General features: G+C 46.3%; 1 pseudogene; it reads right to left on the bottom strand.

Annotated features, from left to right (window-relative positions):
- Window positions 1–13,596: 13,596 nt before the first annotated feature.
- On the bottom strand, window positions 13,597–13,756 carry LOC129701910 (U2 spliceosomal RNA; annotated as a pseudogene).
- Window positions 13,757–19,742: the final 5,986 nt, after the last annotated feature.

Genomic DNA, 19,742 nt, shown 5'->3' on the forward strand with positions numbered 1-19,742 from the left:
GTCGGTTGGGCTCCGCGGGTCGGATGGCGGTCTCCAACCCCGCGACTCACCTGGCGGTCTCCAGTCGGGTGCTCTGTTGCTCTGATGAGCTCAGACGGAAGAGGGAGATCGTCCAAAAAGTTGTTGCAGCCGCAGGAACCGAAGTCCAGAAGTTCCTGTCGGCTGTACGAGATGAGTACAAGACTGCTCCGAGTGAGCAGCCTTGAAGCAGGTAAGGGGATCGTTGCTATTTTTCCCATTCTAGGGAGACACAGGGCGTCGCGGTGTGCCCGCGCCGCCGCCATTTTGAACACAATTGAATAGACTTGATGGCCTGGTTAACGCGCCGCAACGGGCTCACGTCGACAGCCTGCCTTCTCACTGTGCCGGCGCGCCCAATACGAGTGGAGTCCTCTCGGGGCCCGCTGTTGATGATCCTGTATCCTGTACCTGCCTTCTCTTCATACCCCCTGATACCTTTAGCCACAAGGGCCACATCTAACTCCCTCTTAAATATAGCCAATGAACTGGCCTCAACTACCTTCTGTGGCAGATAATTCCAGAGATTCACCATTCTCTGCGTGAAAAATGTTTTTCTCATCTCGGTCCTAAAAGGTTTCCCCCTTATCCTTAAACTGCGGCCCCTTGTTCTGGACTTCCCCAACATCGGGAACAATCTTCCTGTATCTAGCCTGTCCAACCCCTTAAGAATTTTCTAAGTTTCTATAAGATCCCCCCTCAATCTTCTAAATTCTAGCGAGTACAAACCGAGTCTATCCAGTCTTTCTTCATATGAAAGTCCTAACATCCCAGGAATCAGTCTGGTGAACCTTCTCTGTACTCACTCTACGGCAAGAATGTCTTTCCTCAGATTAGGAGACCAAAACTGTACGCCATACTCCAGAGGTGTTCTCACCAAGACCCTGTACAACTGCAGTAGAACCTCCCTGCTCTTCTACTCAAATCCTTTTGCTATGAATGCTAACATACCATTTGCTTTCTTCACTGCCTGCTGCACCTGCATGCTTACTTTCAATGACTGGTGTACCATGACACCCAGGTCTCATTGCATCTCCCCTTTTCCTAATCGGCCACCATTCAGATAATAGTCTACTTTCCTGTTTTTGCCACCTTTAACCTCACATTTATCCACATTATATTACATCTGCCATGCATTTGCCCACTCACCCAGCCTATCCAAGTCACCTTGCATCCTCCTCACAGGCTAACACTGCCCCCCAGCTTTGTGTCATCCGCAAACTTGGAGATGTTGCGGAAGAGTCATTCCATGATTCCTCTGGTTGGCAGAGAAGTTTACACAACCCTCACTGCTGACAATTTACAGAAGGCTTGTAACCTAAACTAGATGAGAATTTGGAGAATGTATATTTGAATGCCAATCTGAATAATTTGCACTGGAAATGTTTACATAGCATATAAGCTCTTGTACACATACCTGCAGGAAAAATAAAGCAAACAGTAACATCACTAATGAGATTGGATAGCTGTGCAATAAGGGTCATTTTCACTCGTTCACCATCACTGGTAGTTTAATTGCTGCTCGATTGTACATGTTGGAGGACTGGGCTCGGGATGGCGAGGGGCAGGAAAGAATAACCCTCCCCTTACTCTGATAGGTGAGAAAGAGTCTAATGTTTTAATGGTGGAAAACTATTTATTTGGCAGCAGCATAATCCGAGCTAATACAGATGACAGTTGGTATTGAGGTATAACGTGGTCCTATTTCTATGTAACAATAAACCATAATTAAAAGAATGTATACCAGACAATACACTGTAATATAAGGGAAAAGTGCTTGCATTTGTGAAAGTAGGCCTTGGGAGATATGTTGACAATTGGCAAAAAACAAACTGGCCTGTTGGGTCTATACATTCTTGTTTTGAAATATTATCTGGTCACTTTCCAGATGGTGATTGTCACTCTGCCTGATGTATGCTCTTCAGCAGTGAATTTCTGAGCTCAAAACATTGTGTTTAGGGAACTTTGTCTGTTTTGAGTCTTGATCATGAAGCCACAGGCACTGTCAATCACAATATCTTCTCTATTCTTAAAAACTCTCTTAGTGCAAGAGCAGAGTGCAGCAGATGGTGTAAATCTAAAACAAAAATGGAAAATGTTGGAAATACTCAGCAGATCAGACCACAAATGTGCGAAGAGAAACAGAGTTAATGTATCAGGTTGGAAACCCTTTGTCAGAACAGGGAAGAAGACTAAATAAGCTCTTTAAGTTGCAGGGAGGATTCCTTTAAACATGCTGGGACCCCAATTCTGTAGTCCTAAGCCCCAAGTCAGAAGAAGACTCTCAGCCCACACCATCACCTACTGGGTTGACTATAAAATTAATTGTACCATTGTTTAATATCTAAAAAAAGAAATAAAAATCCAATCCGAAACATTGCCTCTCCATCCCCGCCACACATTCTACCTGATCTGCTGAGTTCCTCGAACACTTTGTGTTTTGCTCAAAATTAAAAATGTGTTAGTGTAAATAAGCTCTTCTAAGCTTCCCCAAGTCTAGTTCAGTCAATAAAACACTGATTCAAGCACTGGAACAACTAAACTTTATTTTTGGATAGAACAACAAATTCCCCTATACAATCGCTAAACAACCGTGGGTTTGATCCTTGTATCTGCCTGGCCAAGCTCTTCAGCCTCGTAGAAGCAGAAACAAACCAAAAGGTCACACAGTCCCAAGCGCTCTTCCTGAAGATCGATAAATGACCTCATGGGGGCTGCCTTTTATAGGTCCCCAAACCTTGAGGGGCCGAACTGCAATCCAATCAAACATATTAATTATGACAATACATTATTGGCAGTTACACAGACCAATAACAGAATCTCCCTTACATTGTTGCAGGAGAAGCTTTCAGAAGGAGAAAGTTAGCTTGAAGAATGCAACATTTACCCTGGAATCTAAACAAACTGGCCAGGGGCTTATACTTTAACCAATCGGTAAACAGCAGGGTAACTGTCCAGCAACATTATTTACAATATTTACAAGGCTCTTGCAGTTATCCAATCAACTTTATGCATTTAAGTTTGTTTGCAGAGTTTATATACATTTTATCAATTAAGGGGAAATGAGGAGAACACATGGATCACTCACGATCCTGTATATCATTATAAGGCTCAGACTAATCGGCGCTATCCAAAGCCTATAATTTTCCACTGACAAAGTTTAAGCAATCCAGACAAATGCAGGGATCCTCCATTTTATGGTGTCTTTAATTTGGTTAATATTAACATTAGGTATTAACAAGAGTAACATCCAATGGTCCGGATGATCTGCCAGTCCATTCCCATCAAAATCCCAAAGCAGGCAGATGCTCAGCATTTTACTGTACTTCCAATCCTCTCATATGTATCAGTGTCTTCCAAGCAAGACCTTCCTCATATAATTGGCTTCTTTTATAGTTATGTGCTGAAGATGTACCTACTTAAGGTTGAATTTGGCTTATTGTATCCAAAGACCGATTTTAGGGACCAAATTGTGGCAACTCTATCTGCTAATTATCATAATTTAGACATTTGGAGGTGCTAACTAGAATCAGTCTGGTTTAGTTTAGAGATACAGCATGGAAACAGGCCCCTCAGCCCACCGGGTCCGTGCCGACCAGCGATCCCCGCACATTAACACTATCCTACACCCACTAAAGGGCTTATCCCACTGTGGCGGCTTAATTTGCGAGTTTAGAAGAGTTTGCCCTTGACTCAAACTCGTAGCATGGTTGACACGTGGTCCTTGGAGGTCCTAGGAGGTCACTGGAACTCTCCTTCATGCTCGAGGGAAGTTCCCGCATACTCATGGCCTCAGTTTGGTCGAGAAAATTTCTCAGCGTGTTGAAAAATTATCAGCGAGTAAAAGTTGGTCGGCATGGGTCTTTTGAACCCGTAGTGTAGTGGAGTGTGGTCGCTATGTAGTTATAGGCAGTTGAGGGTAGCCGTAGGCAATCTCCTGTGCTGATCAAGCATTGGCTCATTGGAGTTTTCAGAACCAAGGAAAACGGACCGGTAATGTTAAATGCCTGTTAAACTTTATTAAAACTTGTCTGGCTTCTTAAAAGTGTCTCCACTCCTTCTCCCCCCCCCCTTCTCCCCCCTTCTTTCCCCTTCTCTCCCCCTCTCTCCCCTTCTCTCCGCGCTCTCTAAAGGACTTACCGTAAATGTGCCAGCCACCTTTTACCTTCCTGTTCATCGCGGGTGCGAATTTCAGACAGCTCTCCCCCGCTTTCCCTGGCCCCCACTTTTGCGATGTGTTTGTATGTGTGTGTGTGTGTGCAGATGGTCTAACTGGCTCACGGTTACATCGCTGACAGTTGATCCAGCTCAAGGTTTTTCAGGCGAGTGCCTTCGAGCTTGAAGGTCGAAGACAGTAGCTGAAAAGTTGCGTTAGTGGGACAGGCCCTTTGAGACAATTTTTAGATTTACCAAGCCAATGAACCCGCAAACCTGTACGTTTTTGGAGTGTGGGAGGAAACCGAAGATCTCGGGAAAAACCCAGGCAGGTCACGGGGAGAGCGCACAAACGCCATGCAAACAGCACCCGTAGTCGGGATCGAACCCAGGTCTCAGGTGCTGTATTTGCTGTAAGGTAGCAACTCTACCGCTGTGCCACCGTGACCATTTATTTGCTGTCTAATTTTAAATGGAGCAGTTCATGTAGCCCTCACACTCGCCTGTACTCAAGCTCTGGCATGTTCTGGCTGGCACTTGGCATAACATTGCAGGGCAGCTAGTGATGGAGGAAGAGGACACATATGTTCTCGACACCACACTGGAGACCTTGGTGGAGGAGGTTCAGGGGAGGGTCAAGGGGAAAGAATACTCATTCACATTCTTATCCACCTTTCCTGCTGCAGTTTAGCTTTGGCTTCAATTATAACCATATAACCATATAACAATTACAGCACGGAAACAGGCCATCTCGGCCCTACAAGTCCGTGCCAAACAACTTTTTTTCCCTTAGTCCCACCTGCCTGCACTCATACCATAACCCTCTATTCCCTTCTCATCCATATACCTATCCAATTTATTTTTAAATGATACCAACGAACCTGCCTCCACCACTTCCACTGGAAGCTCATTCCACACCGCTACCACTCTCTGAGTAAAGAAGTTCCCACTCATGTTACCCCTAAGCCTCTGTCCCTTAATTCTGAAGTCATGTCCTCTTGTTTGAATCTGCCCTATTCTCAAAGGGAAAAGCTTGTCCACATCAACTCTGTCTATCCCTCTCATCATTTTAAAGACCTCTATCAAGTCCCCCTTTAACCTTCTGCGCTCCAGAGAATAAAGACCTAACATTCAACCTATCTCTGTAACTTAGTTGTTGAAACCCAGGCAACATTCTAGTAAATCTCCTTTGTGCTCTCTCAATTTTGTTGACATCCTTCCTATAATTGGGCAAAATTGGCATTAACATAGTATTTAATTGTGTTAAAGGAATTCTAGAGTAAGTTTCCGAATTAGCACCAAATGTTATATAGCTCCTTTAATGGTGTGGCATTTTAACTGCCGATTACTACCTTTAATGTTGTCTCTGTGCAATATACCTCATGGTGGCTTCTGTTACTTAGCCAAAGAGGTTTATTTTCTAAATGGATCTATAGCTGTAAACCTTACCTTGGGCATAATTTTCCTTCTTTCATGCTAAAAATATTTGGAAAATCATCCCCATACCTAATTGAAGACTGAAATGGCCTAAACTGTGATCCTTGTAAATGCCTTCAATATGAAACAACTACAGGTTTGCTCCTCATGTGTGGTTTATTTCTTTGTGTTTGGAAATATACAGCTTGCTTTTAGAAATATCTCATGGCGATACATATTGTAAATATACTGGAAGCTGAAGCTCTAAACAGTCGGGAGAAGGTGCGAGTTGGGGAATGGCATCTACATGTCTATTCACTCTATCTGAAATCCGTTAAAAAGGGCTCAGTTAAAATGAAGGTTTACTGTACAGATATTTGTTGATCAAGCTATATTTTTACTCTCATACAGAATCCGGTTACCTTGTTGGATAGTTCATGGTGTGGATGTTCGATCTTGCAAACAGGTTGAATAAACTGCTAGTATTCTTTGAGCAGCGGGTGGAGACTAACTGTTTGAAAGAGCTAGGGGCAATTACAAATTTCTGTAACAATAAGCCCCCATCATGAGATCTGCTTTTAATAGAAGAGAAATGTTTTTATTTTAGCTACGCTTTCTGTCGCATCGCAAATAAAGTTCCAAAGAAATAACAGAATTGTGCTTTTATTGAGGAGTTAACATATTTGCGTTAATAAGCAAACTGTAAATATTAATTGCTTGTCATGGGTCAATGGAATTCTGAAGGTCTACACATAAACATGTGCAACACATTCAGTGGTTACTCAAATAACCAGCATATATAAGTTTCATGGTCCATTTAATTCAATGAAGGTATAAGTTATTTACAACAAATGCATGTGTCTGTCAAATTTATTTAAGACCCTTATCAGGAGATTGTAAAATCTGCATCTACCAGTTTAATCAGTAGTGATTTTTAATTGCAAGTCTGATCTGTATATATATTTTTTAATTATCTAATTTGCTGATTATTTGAATATACAAATTATTAATTATTATAATTATTATCATTATTTTACGTATATTGCCAGGCTAAATGTATAACTCTGAATAGCATTCATTTTGATGCACATCTCAGTTTATAAATAACATGCCATATTGCAATTATTTGTTCTAACTTGATATGTCAATAAACAGTATTGTACCTGTCATATTTGTTCAATTCAGTCTTCCCTTAATAATTATAGAGCTCCTGATTAAATAACGTCATCATTGAATTAAAATGGTATGGCCTAGCAATTCATCTTTGAAAAAGAAGAAAGTATAAAAACAGCAATGTTCTGGGAGTTAAGCCAACATTATAAGCTGGCAGCTGGCAAATGATTTCCATGCGAGTTCATTGTGTAAGGTTATCATGCATGTAGGTGGTGCGATTTGCAGTCTTTTGCATAGTTGAATATATTTATCAGACCCAATTCCAGGAGTCTCTTCAAGACTTCAAATTAATCTGTATGATCTGTTTCATGAGCTCTTAAAGAAGTGTTTTTTAGCTGCGTCCATAGCAAGGTGAGTGTTTGAAAGATATAGTATGAAATCAGGCCCTTCGGCCCACCATGTCCATGCCGAATATCGATCAATTGTTCACACTAAAGATAAACACAATATGTTGGAGTAACTCAGTGGATCAGGCAACATCTCTGGAGTCTGATGAAGGGTTGTGACCCAAAATGTCACCAATTCCTCTTCTCCAGAGATGCTGTCTGCCCTGCTGAGTTACTCCAGCATTTTACGTCTATCTTCAGTATAAACCAGCATCTGCCATTCCTTCTTACACTTGTTCACACTAGTTCTACCTTATCCTACTTTCATATCTGCTCCCTACATACAAGGGGCAATTTATAGCAGACAATTAACCTAAAAACCCATGATTTTTTGGTGTATGGGAGAAAGCACCCATAGGAAAACCATTCAGTCACAGGGAGAATGTGCAAACTCCATATGGACAGAATCTGAGGTCAGGATTGAACCTGGGTATCTGGTGCTGAGAGGTGGCACCTCTACCAGCTGTGCCAATGTGCTACACATGTATAGGACTGAACTTTCAGTAGGAGTGTGGGGATGCACATAGGAGTAAATATCCCCCTCACAGGAGATTGTGGCAATAGATATAGGTTATTGAGGAGGGCAGGAATAACCAGGACTCATCATCTGTAAAACATATGGAAGGCTTTATTTAAATAATGTTTGGGCATCTGGCCCATTGTTGATTGGAGCTGAATCCGTTGATATCTGCAATGGTGGAGTCTTCAATGATGATAAAAGTGGGATTTATTTATTTAAATGGATGCATGAGCTGATCTGCTCCCATCTGTCAGGGCTTACTTCAAAGTTCATGGGTCATGCTCTTTCTTGGTTAAGTTTTTGAAGACCTTGGGTGAATAAATGTGACAAGTAAAATTATGTAGTCCTGTCGTATAGTTGTGTCATCAAACATTATGATAGATAAGATAACCCTGAGCTCTGAATGTCGTGCACATTGGAACTGCACGATTTTAATTTCAAAATAGACTTTATTCATTGATAAATATATACAATTCCTGAACCATTCAAACAAACAAAATTCATCCGACATTTTCGGAGACTATACAAGTTTTTTCAGTACAATTTTTTACATTTTTCAAATTTCACCAAACAGTCCCCCACCCGTGCCACTCTGTGGCCCCTGTCCAAGTAATAAATATATACAGTGTTTACAGTGCGAAAATTCCATTTGACATTTTCACTTCCACAAATAATGTCCCCCACCCGTGCCACTCATGTGGCCCCCTGGCGTGGGATACCTTCCCTTAATTTAATTTGAGGGGCGTCTCCACCATACCGTGCCCCCCATGTCCAGCAGCGGAAGGACCCTAGACTGTGGCCCTCCCCCACCGAGCCTTGGCGTTGGCTGCACCAAGCTTCAGCGAGTCCCTTAGCACGTACTCCTGCAGTCTGCAGTGGGCCAGTCGGCAACATTCCCTGACGGACATCTCGCTCTGCTGGGTGGTGAGCAACGCTCGGGCAGACCAAAGAGCGTCTTTGACCGAGTTGATGACCCTCCAGCAGCACTCGATGTCAGTCTCTGAATGTGTCCCTGGGAACAGTCCGTAGATCACAGAGTCCTCTGTGACGGAGCTGTTCGGGATAAATCGTTCCAGGGACCCTTGCATACCTCTCCAGACTCTTTTTGCAAACCCACACTCTGCAAAGAGGTGGGCAACCGTCTCCTCTCCAACGCAACCGTCCCGGGGGGCAGCGTGAGCTGGTGGTGAGGTTCCGACGGTGCAGGAAGGATCTAACTGCGAGGGCTCCCCTCACCGCCAGCCAAGCCAGGTCTTGGTGCTTGTTGGTGAGTTCTGGCGATGAGGCATTTTGCCAGACAAGCTGGGCAGTCTGCTCTGGGAACCACGCCACCGGATCCATCGAGTCCTTTCCCTGCAGTGCCTGCAGGACATGCCGTGCTGACCACTGCCCGATGGACTTGTGGTCAAAGGTGTTGGTCCGGAAGAAGCTTTCCACAGACGACAGATGGGGCGGCAATGTCCAGCTGACTGGCACATTGCGTGGCATCTGCGCCAGGCCCATCCTTCGCAACACCGGGGACAGGTAGAACCTCAGCAGGTAGTGACACTTAGTGCCCACGTGCCTTGGCTCTACACTCCGCCTGATGCAGCCACACACAAAGGTGGCCATCAGGGTGAGGGCGACGTTGGGCACGCTTTTACCCCCGTTGTCTGCCGACTTGTACATTGTGACCCGTCGCACCCGGTCCATCCTCGACCCCCAGATGAACTGGAAGACGGCCCGGGTGATCCCCGTGGCGTAGGAGGGAGGGACAGGCCACACTTGTGCCAAGTACAGCAACCCCGAGAGCACCTCACACCTGATGACCAAATTTTTTCCGGTTATGGAGAGGGAGCGTTGCCTCCACAGCTCCAGCTTCCTCCCCACCTTGGCTATCCGCTCCAGCCAATTCTTGTTACTCGCCTCAGCCCCCCCGAACCAGATCCCCAGCACCTTCAAGAAGTCAGGCTTGATGGTGAAGGGGATGGAAGATCGGTCGGGCCAGTTGCCAAAGAGCATGGCCTCGCTCTTCCTGCGGTTCACCCTGGCTCCCGTGGCCGACTCAAACTGGTCGCAGATGCTGATCAATCTGCGGACCGACCTTGGATCCGAGCAGAAGACGGCGACATCGTCCATGTACAGGGAGGTCTTTACTTGAATGCCTCCACTGCCTGGCAATGTCACTCCTCTTATGCTCGCATCCTTCCTGATGGACTCGGCAAAAGGTTCAATACAGCAGACAAACAAGACAGGAGAGAGAGGGCAACCCTGCCTGACTCCAGACCTTACAGGGAAACTGTCTGATTCCCACCCATTGATTTGGACTGCACTACTGATATTGGTGTAGAGCAGTTTGATCCAATTTCGGATTCCCTCCCCAAAACCCATTTTAGAGAGCACGTCCCTCATGTACGTGTGCGATATCCTGTCGAAGGCCTTCTCCTGGTCCAAGCTGACTAGGCAGGCATCCACCCGTCTGTCCTGCACGTAGGCAATGGTATCTCTCAGCAGCGCTAGGCTGTCTGAGATTTTCCTGCCAGGTACAGCACAGGTTTGGTCCGGGTGGATTACCCGTCCCAGAGCAGACTTGACCCGGTTGGCGATGGCCTTAGACAGGATCTTGTAATCTACATTCAACAATGTTATGGGTCTCCAATTCTTTATATCCTTCCTCTCCCCCTTCTGCTTGTAGATTAGGGTAATGCTGCCTTTCCTCATGGAGTCTGACATGCTGCCTGCTAGAAGCATGTCGTTGTACACTTCCAGCAGGTCCGGGCCCACCCAGTCCCACAGAGCCGAGTACAACTCAGCCGGTAAGCCATCGCTTCCAGGAGTTTTACTCGAGTCAAAGGAGCGGATGGAGCCAGTCAGCTCCTCTAGGGTCAGTGGTTGGTCCAGACTCTCCCGCTTGCTGTCCTCCAAGACCTCCGTGATAGAGGACAGGAAGTTCTGGGAGGCGGTGCTGTCTGTGGCCTTTCTGTCATACAATTCCGTGTAAAAGGATTTGCAGACCCTCAGCATGTCTGTCTGCGAGGATGCTACCGAGCCGTCCTCCTCCCTAAGGCTGTTGATCACAGAGCTCCCCCTGTGAACCTTATGGAAGAAGAAACGTGAGCACGTCTCATCCTGCTCCACATGGCGGACCCTAGATCGGAAGATGATCTTGGAGGATTCAGAGGTAAAGAGCCGAGCTTGCCGGTCCTTCACCTCTCTAAGTTCCTCCCTCACATCCACCCCCCTCGACTGCAGAAGGAGCAGTTGTTGCAAATCTGTCTGGAGTTGACACAATTCCCTCTGACTCTGTCTTGCTTTCTGAACCCCTTTGGCTATGAAGAACCTCTTAATGTTCTCCTTGGTTGCTTCCCACCAGAGTGTCGGGGAGTCAAAGAGGGGCCTCACCGTTCTCCAACATGCGTAGTCCCTCTTTAGCTCCTCAACGTTCTCTGGGGTCAACAGCTTCACGTTTAACTTCCATGTCCCTCTGCCTGCCTTCCGGTCCTCCTGTAGGTGACAGGAAGCCTGAAGGAGGCAGTGGTCAGAGAAGAACACCGGCGTGAGGTCGGTGTGTCTCACCGTGACGGCCTTCGTGGTGAAGACGAAGTCTATCCGGGATCGGGCTGAACCGTCCGATCTCGACCAGGTGAACCGCGGCTGTGACCCGCCTGCAGGGTCGCTGAAGGCGTCGTGCAGCTTTGCGTCTTTTACCGTTTCCATCAGGAACTTGGACGTGATGTCCAGTCTGTTGTCGGCACTGCCGGATCGTCCAGCCGCATCAATGATGCAGTTGAAGTCACCGGCCAGAACGAGCTGCCGGGACGTGGCCAACAGCACTGGGAGCTGCTGGAGAACGGCCAGCCGCTCGCTCCGCACGGGTGGGGCATACACATTTATCAGCCGGAGCGGAGAACCACGGTACATAACATCCACCACGAGGAGACGCCCCGCAACCACCTCCCTGACCTCAGTGATGGCGAAGTTCCCTCCCCGCAGCAAGATCCCCAGGCCGGAAGCACGACAGTCATTGCCCCCCGACCACACCGACAGTCCGTGGGGCCACCATCGCGACCACCTCCGATAGCAGCGGAGGTGTGGCAACCCGCACTCTTGCAGAAAAGTCACATCTGCCTTGACCTTGGCCAGGTACTGTAAGGCATTAACACATCGCGCAGTGCTCTTCACACTGCGCACGTTTAAGGATGCCAGTTTCAGCTCCATTAGAGTCACTGACCACTTTCATGTTCCCTCATGCCCACCGCTTCAGCGAATTGGCGCACCTGTCCTGGGCTCAGGTACCCGCCCTCCTCAACGAGTTGGGTTTCCTGTGTCGTAACCAGAGGTGTCGTTGGGGGGGGGTTGCTCGTTTTACCCCCTTCTGGGTGCGCCGCTTCCCCCGTCTCTCGTGGCTGGGGCACGGTGACTAACTTACTGCTCCCGGTTGCCCGGAGCTGGGGCCCATTGGCCGCTGCACTGCTCCCGGTTGCCCGGAGCTGGGGCCCATTGGCCTCTACAATGCTCCCGGTTTCCCGGAGCTGGGGCCCAACGGCCACTGCACTGCTCCCGATGCCCTGGAGCTTGGCCCCACCGACTGCTGCGATGATCCCGGTCTCCAGGGCCTGGGGCCCAACGGCTGCTGTACTGCTCCCGATGTCTGGTCCTGGGGCTGGAGCCCCTCGACCGCTGCTCTGCTCCCGATGTCCTGGGGCTGGAGCCCCTCGACCGCTGCTCTGCTCCCGATGTCCTGGGGCTGGAGCCCCTCGACCGCTGCTCTGCTCTCGATCTCCTGGTGCTGGTGAACAATCGGCAAGGACCTTCTCCTTTCCTCCCCGGTTTTCTTCTTGTGGGGTTTCCCGGTTGCCTCATCCTCCGACGAGGAGAGGTTGCTGCCTTCCGTCAGGGAGAGAGACCGTTTTTTGGGGGTTTTTTTTGCGCTTGCCAACCCCTTCTGGCCTCTGCTCCTTGTGACCCTTCTGGTGTTTTCCATGCCTCACCATCGTCCAATTCTGCTCTCCTCCCTCCTCCTCCCCCATTGACTCTCCCTCCTGGGCTTGGTGCTGGTGTTCTTCTGGCACTTGAGGGCTCGAGGTGGTTGGGCTGTCCTCATCCCTATTTCCCCTTTCTGCTGGGGGCTTGGCAGTGGTAGTGGGTGTCTCACCTGCCCTGGGGGTGCTGGAAACCGCCCCTCTTGTTGCCTGTGCGTATGAGCAGGCTCTTTTTGGGCAGGCCCTGTAAAGGTGGCCTCCCTCCCCACACAGGTTGCAGTTCTTGCTGGCCTGGCAGTCTTTGGTCTCGTGACCCTCCGTTTTACAGTTTTTGCAGACCACTGCAGTGCATTGGGCCACCACATGCCCAGGTTTGTTACATTTTCTGCATAGTCTGGGCTGCCCCACGTAACTCAGGTAGCCTCTGTTCCCTCCAATTGCGAAAACCGAGGGAGGGTGGAGGAGAGCTCCTTCCTTGTCCATCCTCAGCTTTACTTTGACCTGCCTCTTGCTTGTCCAAATCCCATGCAGGTCCTTTACGTCCACGCAGTTCCCTGCTCCGTCGACGTAGCGAGCAAGGAAGGTGAGGACATCCACTACGGGCACATGTGGGTTGAACATGTGCACCGTGATCGTCCTTTCTTTTTGGTTTGGGAGGGTGAAGAGCGGCTGTACCTTTAGTAAGGACATCGGAGCTTCGTTCCCCTTCTCCTGCAGATCTTTCATAAACTTTTGCCATCCCGTCGGAAGTACAAAGGTGACATCGAAATATCCATTACCCGGGAAGTCCTGGAGGCAGTAGATATCCCTGGGCTCGAACTTGCAGGTCTCCAGCAAGACCTTCTTTACAAACGTGTCTCGGCTGAAGGGCATGCCCTCGCTGAGGTCCTTCACGCTAATCCTCAGGGTATTGCGGATACCCTGTCCTCTCGCTCCAATTGCAGCTGCCATTGCTACGATTTTTACACCGCAATCTGCAGCTCTTGTCCGTAATGGATCGCCAGGACTGCTCTTAGAAGAACAGTTAGCTCTTGCACTGTTCTAATAAGAACAGATGCTCTCTTTTACTACAAATCTGATAAGAACAGATACTACACTTGATCTTAGCCAAAAGGCCGAGAAGCCTCAGTGGGTGGCATTGAGTTCAGATGGGCCATAAGCAAGTAATTATATGATAATGGGTCATCAGAAGTCCATGCACTTCAGACCTTGGTATGTCACGTCTATGGAAGACTGGGAAACAAAGTAGACTAATGTTAGTTTAGGATGGAACTGCAGATGCTGGTTTAAACCAAAGATAGACACAAAATGCTGGAGTAACTCAGCAAGGCAGGCAATATCTCTGGAGAGAAGGAATGGGTGACATTTTGGGTTGAGTCTCCAGCATTTTGTTTCTATCTTAGACCAATGTTAGTACAGTCTACGTCAGTGAAGTGCAACAAAATCCCAGGAGTACTCAATGATACTCAGTCGTGGGTGGATTTCCCCAGCAAAATGTGTCAGATATGCAAATGCAACTTGTACAATGCACAAAATACAATGTACAATTGTACAAGTTGCAATGTACTTGTACAATGCAAATGCAAATGCAAATGCAATGTGAAGCATTTAGAAGTTTAATTTATTAGATTGATATCTGGAAGTTACAGGTTGCCTTAAGAGGAAAATGTGGGAAGACACAAGTTGATCTTAACAAATGGTAGAGCATATTTGAAGGGCTGTGTGGGCTGCTCCTAATTTCCTTGTTTGCATGCACATACATGAAAGAAACATTTAAACCTTTAGATTACAATGAATTTAGAAATCATGAGGAGTTCTTTAGTTCACCATATAAATTAAATGGTAATTCACATCTGTGTCTATTGCTGCTACATTTCTTTGGAGTGAAAATATTGTCCACTCACACAAATTAAGTATTGCAATTATCAGGAGCAGTTAGAGCATGCTCAATAATGCTTGGCTAGTCATATCATTTTAAGGGGATAAGTAGACTTACAGTACATACAGATACATGACAGGTGTTATAGCTATACAAGTATACAGAGATATGGTGTAATATCTCAACCCGAAACGTCACCCATTCCTTCTCTCCAGAGATGCTGACTGTCCCGCTGAGTTGCTCCAGCTTTTTGTGTCTACCTTTGATGTAAAATATGATGGATACAAATTAAATTCTCATATATCTTTCCACATTGTGTTCTTGTTGGTTCTTAGGAAAAACTATGCAATTAGTCCAATTGACCTTGTTCCCTACAGCCGTGAATATTTTGCCTCTTCATTTCTGAAAATAGATATTGAATATTAATTTCACCCACTTAGTCAGTGTATTCTGGATTATTACAACATTGTAACAGATGTCATTTCTGGTTCTTTTTAATGACTTCATTCTGCATCCTGGGATTAGCAAATCCATTTAATCACAGATCTAATTTATTCTGTATTTTATTGATACAAATACATCTATTGATGCTCCTGAACACATCATCAGTGATGTAACTTGGGGTCATTGGGTGTTTCGGGTCTTTCAACATCAGACACCCTCACCCAGGCGACCCAGCCGTGGTTGATCAGACCACGACTTGTGTTCAGGTGGCAGTCGCTCCTCCCCATGGACCTTCTCTCCTGATCCAGAGCCATCTCGAGGCCTTATCTGCTGCCTCGGTGGTGTCTTGATGGCTCTTCTCCTCGTCACTCGGTTGATGCCCAGTGCACTCAAGGCTTTGTAGAGCGATTGCCCTGCAAAACCCCTGCAGCCAACCTCGATGGGCATACACCTTGCCTTCCAGCCCTGCTTACGGCAGTCTATGACCAGTTCTACATACTTGGTGGTGTGCTCATCTGTAGCTGCTGGTTCCACGATTCCCTTTGCAGCTGCTTCTAGCACCTTGTCGACGTCCTGGTCGAACTGATGCCAGACTGCCATCTTGCAGGCTTGAGGCCATTTGACTCGAACCTTCTCCGGAGAACTGTTCCGAGGGACTAGTTCGGCCACTTGGAGGCTTTGGGCTCTATGGGGTGATTCCGGGCCCGGCTCCTCCTGCGTCTCACTAGGTAAAATACCTGTGCGATGTGACACTCCCTGTCCCTCCAAACACTTCATCCGTGTCTGGTGAATCTTCAGGCCTCGGCTGTTCTTGCAAACCTTACCACATCTGCATTTGATACTCATAGTCGGCTGTCCATTGCCATTAGTCGTTAACCTTTGATCTGTCAAATTGAGGTGCTCATCCTCCCCCCCTCTCAGGCCCCCCTGGGGGTATTTTTCCTTGTGTTTTTCTGTAGCGTGATTTGGGTCTCCTACTCTCAGAGGATGCGGTTTGGGCTGCCAACCCGCCCCTCCCCGGTTGCCGTCTTTCCGAGCTGTCCAATGTCAAAATCCCTTCATTGATTTTGAACACATCTATTAAATTTCAATGGAAAGCACCTCTTAGTGCTCTAGTTGCACTACACAATTAAAATCCTGCTTTCCTGGTAATATTTCAGTAAATATCTCCTGTAATTTAAGACCCATTTTAAACCACGATCCATAGAATTGGTCACCATCTTCCTGCTGAGGCTTAACTAGTGTTTCAAAATGTTTAATTGGCTCCTCGGTTTTGCGCACTAATATCTTTGGTTTTGTGCATTATCTTTGCACCTTTTTGAAAAGCCCTCAAATTCTCCTGGCCCCTTTATTAATTTGTGGACATATAATCCCCCTTGTCATTCAGTGTTGGATAATTTAAAACTTTACCTTTTGGTTTGCATTGCACCTTTTCATTTTTCTTATCAATATCAATCAGGGCATAGTCCTCACTGCATAACTTCTTTAGCCCACTATTCCTGTTCTGGAACTTGAGGCCTATTTAATTATTAAGTTAACAGTTCAACAATCTTTTTGGGACATTTATAACATACGTTTCGTCCATCATTTTAGTCAATGCATTTATTTTATTTTATTCATCCGTGTCTGGTGATTCTTCAGGCCTCAGCTATTCTTGCAAACCTTACCACATCTGCAATTGATACTCATAGTCGGCTGTCCATTGCCATTAGTCGTTAACCTTTGATCTGTCAAATTGAGGTGCTCACTGAGTAAAATGTTTTTCTTCTCATTTTGTTGCTGCTTCTTTGCCAATTATGTTGGATTTTTTGGTTTGTTCACAGAACTTTCTATTGTTGGGTCCCAGCATCACACAGGAGGGCTGGTCATCCAACGCAATGTTCCACCTCTCCACCAATTCTAATATTGGTGGCCAGTTGGGGGGGGGGGGGGGGGGGGGGGGGGCTTTCTGGAGCGCTAGTATGGGTGTTGTGGGCTGAAGGGACTGGTTTCCAGAGGGCTAGTGTGCAAATTGTGCGCCAAATGGATTCTTGGGCTGGCGTCTCAGTCAATCAAGCCTGTTGTGCTGGCAACTCACTCACTCACGGCTGGTGGGCTGGTAGTTGACTCATGGCTAATCCTTGAAATTCAAGCAGGGTATAAGGCCACCAAATTCAAGTGCAGTTTCATACCATTTGAAGTAGGGTGCAAAGCCACTAAAGACAGCGAGTCATGACCTCTCCCTCCTCCATCTTGCAGAGACTGAGCCACACCCACATTTCCGGGTTTTATAACCCCTCCCCCCCATCGGAAAAGGTGTGGCTTTCATGGAGTGATTGACAGGAGAGAGATTCTCAACATTTTTTTTTTTAAACTAATAACACTTTTATTTTTCATTGATGGGAAGAATTCTCTGCATCTGCTCAGCGGAGGGGCAACTGAGTAAGATGGCCAAAAATAACAGCCGTAAGTGGTAGCGTTTTATCGAAAATCAATATACAGTGCAAACAGGAAGTGTATTTACAGTAGTGCCTTTTAACTTCAAGCCAAAGGACCCAAGCCACCCTTTGCAGTAATTAGTGCATTTCAACTTCATGCTAAATTTGCAGTAAGTGGTGCCTTTCAACTTCAAGCCAATGCACCAACGCCATCATTTGCAGTAAGTAATGCCTTTTAACTTCAAGCCATTGCATCCAAGCCACCATTTGCAGTAAGTAGTGCTTTTCAACTTCAAGCCAAAGCAACCAAGTCAGCATTTGCAGTAAGTAGTGCCTTTCAACTTCATGCCAAAGCAACCAAACCACCATTTGCAGTAAGTGGTGTCTTTCAACTTCAAGACACACCCAAGCTACCATTTGCAGTAAGTAGTGCCTTTCAACTTCAAGCCAAAGCAACCAAGCCACCATTCGCAATAATAGTGCATTTCAACTTCAAGCCAAAGCTCCCAAGCCACCATTTGCAGTAAGTAGTGCCTTTCAACTTCATGCCACCATTTGCAGTAAGTGGTGTCTTTCAACTTCAAGCCACACCCAAGCCACCATTTGCAGTAAGTAGTGCCTTTCAACTTCAAAGCTCCCAAGCCACCATTTGCAGTAAGCGGTGTCTTTCAACTTCAAGCCACACCCAAGCAACCCCAAGCCACCATTTGCAGTAAGTAGTGCCTTTCAACTTCAAGCCAAAGCAACCAAGCCCCCATTCGCAGTAATAGTGCCTTTCAACTTCATGCCACCCCATTTGCAGTAAGTAGTAGTGTCTTTCAACTTCAAGCCACACCCAAGCCACCATTTGCACCCAAGCCATCATTTGCAGGAAGTAGTGCCTTTCAACTTCAAAGCTCCCAAGCCACCATTTGCAGTAGTAGTGCCTTTCAACTTCATGCCACCATTTGCAGTAAGTAATGCCTTTGAACTTCAAGCCATTGCACCCAAGCCACCATTTGCAGTAGGTACTGCCTTTCAACTGCAAGCCAAAGCACCCAAGCCACCATTTGCAATAATAGTGCCTTTCAACTTCATGCCACCATTTGCAATAAGTAGTGCCTTTCAATTTCAAGACACACCCAAGCCAAGCCAAACAGGGGGGTGGGGGGGGGGGAGGAGGTGTAGGGGGGGGGGGGGGGGAGGGGGGGAGGAGGAGGAGGAGGAGGGGGGGAAGGAGGGAAGGGGGAGGAGGAGGAGGAGGAGGAGGAGGAGGAGGAGGGGGAGGGGGGAGCTTTCTGGAGAGCTAGTATGAACCATTTTAGAACCAATAGACATTTTTTGCAAGCTTTAGAACCAATAGACATTTTTTGCAAGCTTTAAAACCAATAGACATTTTTTGCAAGCTTTAGAACCAATAGACATATTTTTTGCAAGCTTTAGAACCAATAGACATATTTTTGCAAGCTTTAGAACCAATAGACATTTTTTTGCAAGCTTTAGAACCAATAGACATTTTTTTGCAAGATTTAGAACCAATAGAGACACTTTTTTGCAAGCTTTAGAACCAATAGAGACACTTTTTGCAAGCTTTAGAACAAATAGACATTTTTTTGCAAGCTTTAGAACCAATAGACACATTTCTTTGCAAGCTTTAGAACCAATAGACATTTTTTGCAAGCTTTAGAACCAATAGACATTTTTTTTGCAAGCTTTAGAACCAATAGACATTTTTTTTGCAAGATTTAGAACCAATAGACATTTTTTTTAGCAAGCTTTAGAACCAATAGACATTTTTTGCAAGCTTTAGAACCAATAGACATGTTTTGCAAGCTTTAGCAAGCTTTAGAACAACTTTAGAACCAATAGACATTTTTTTTGCAAGCTTTAGAACCAATAGACACTTTTTTTGCAAGCTTTAGAACCAATAGACACTTTTTTTTGCAAGCTTTAGAACCAATAGACATTTTTTTTGCAAGCTTTAGAACCAATAGAGACATTTTTTGCAAGCTTTAGAACCAATAGACATTTTTGAAAGCTTTAGAACCAATAGACATTTTTTTGCAAGCATCTTAGAACCACTAAGGGCACTTACATTTGAGTAGACATGTGTTCAGTGTTATTCACAGCTCAGAGAAACGTGACCCTCTGCCTTCATCCAGCTTACAGACACTGATTGAGGCACACCACTTCTTGGTTTTATAGTCCCTCTCCCCTGCCGCCAGCGGGGGCAGCAGAGAGAATGGGGAATTTCGTAAAAACATTAATATCTCTGTCATTTTTAATCGACGGGAAAAATCCTCGGCCTACATGCGGCGGAGGGGGGCTTTGAGCGAGGTGGCCAAAAATGACGGCCGTAGGTGGCGGCGTTCTCTCGGAAATCGCAGCACAGAT

This window comes from Leucoraja erinacea, chromosome 11 (assembly GCF_028641065.1).
Source record: "Leucoraja erinacea ecotype New England chromosome 11, Leri_hhj_1, whole genome shotgun sequence".
NCBI classification, from domain to species: domain Eukaryota; kingdom Metazoa; phylum Chordata; class Chondrichthyes; order Rajiformes; family Rajidae; genus Leucoraja; species Leucoraja erinaceus.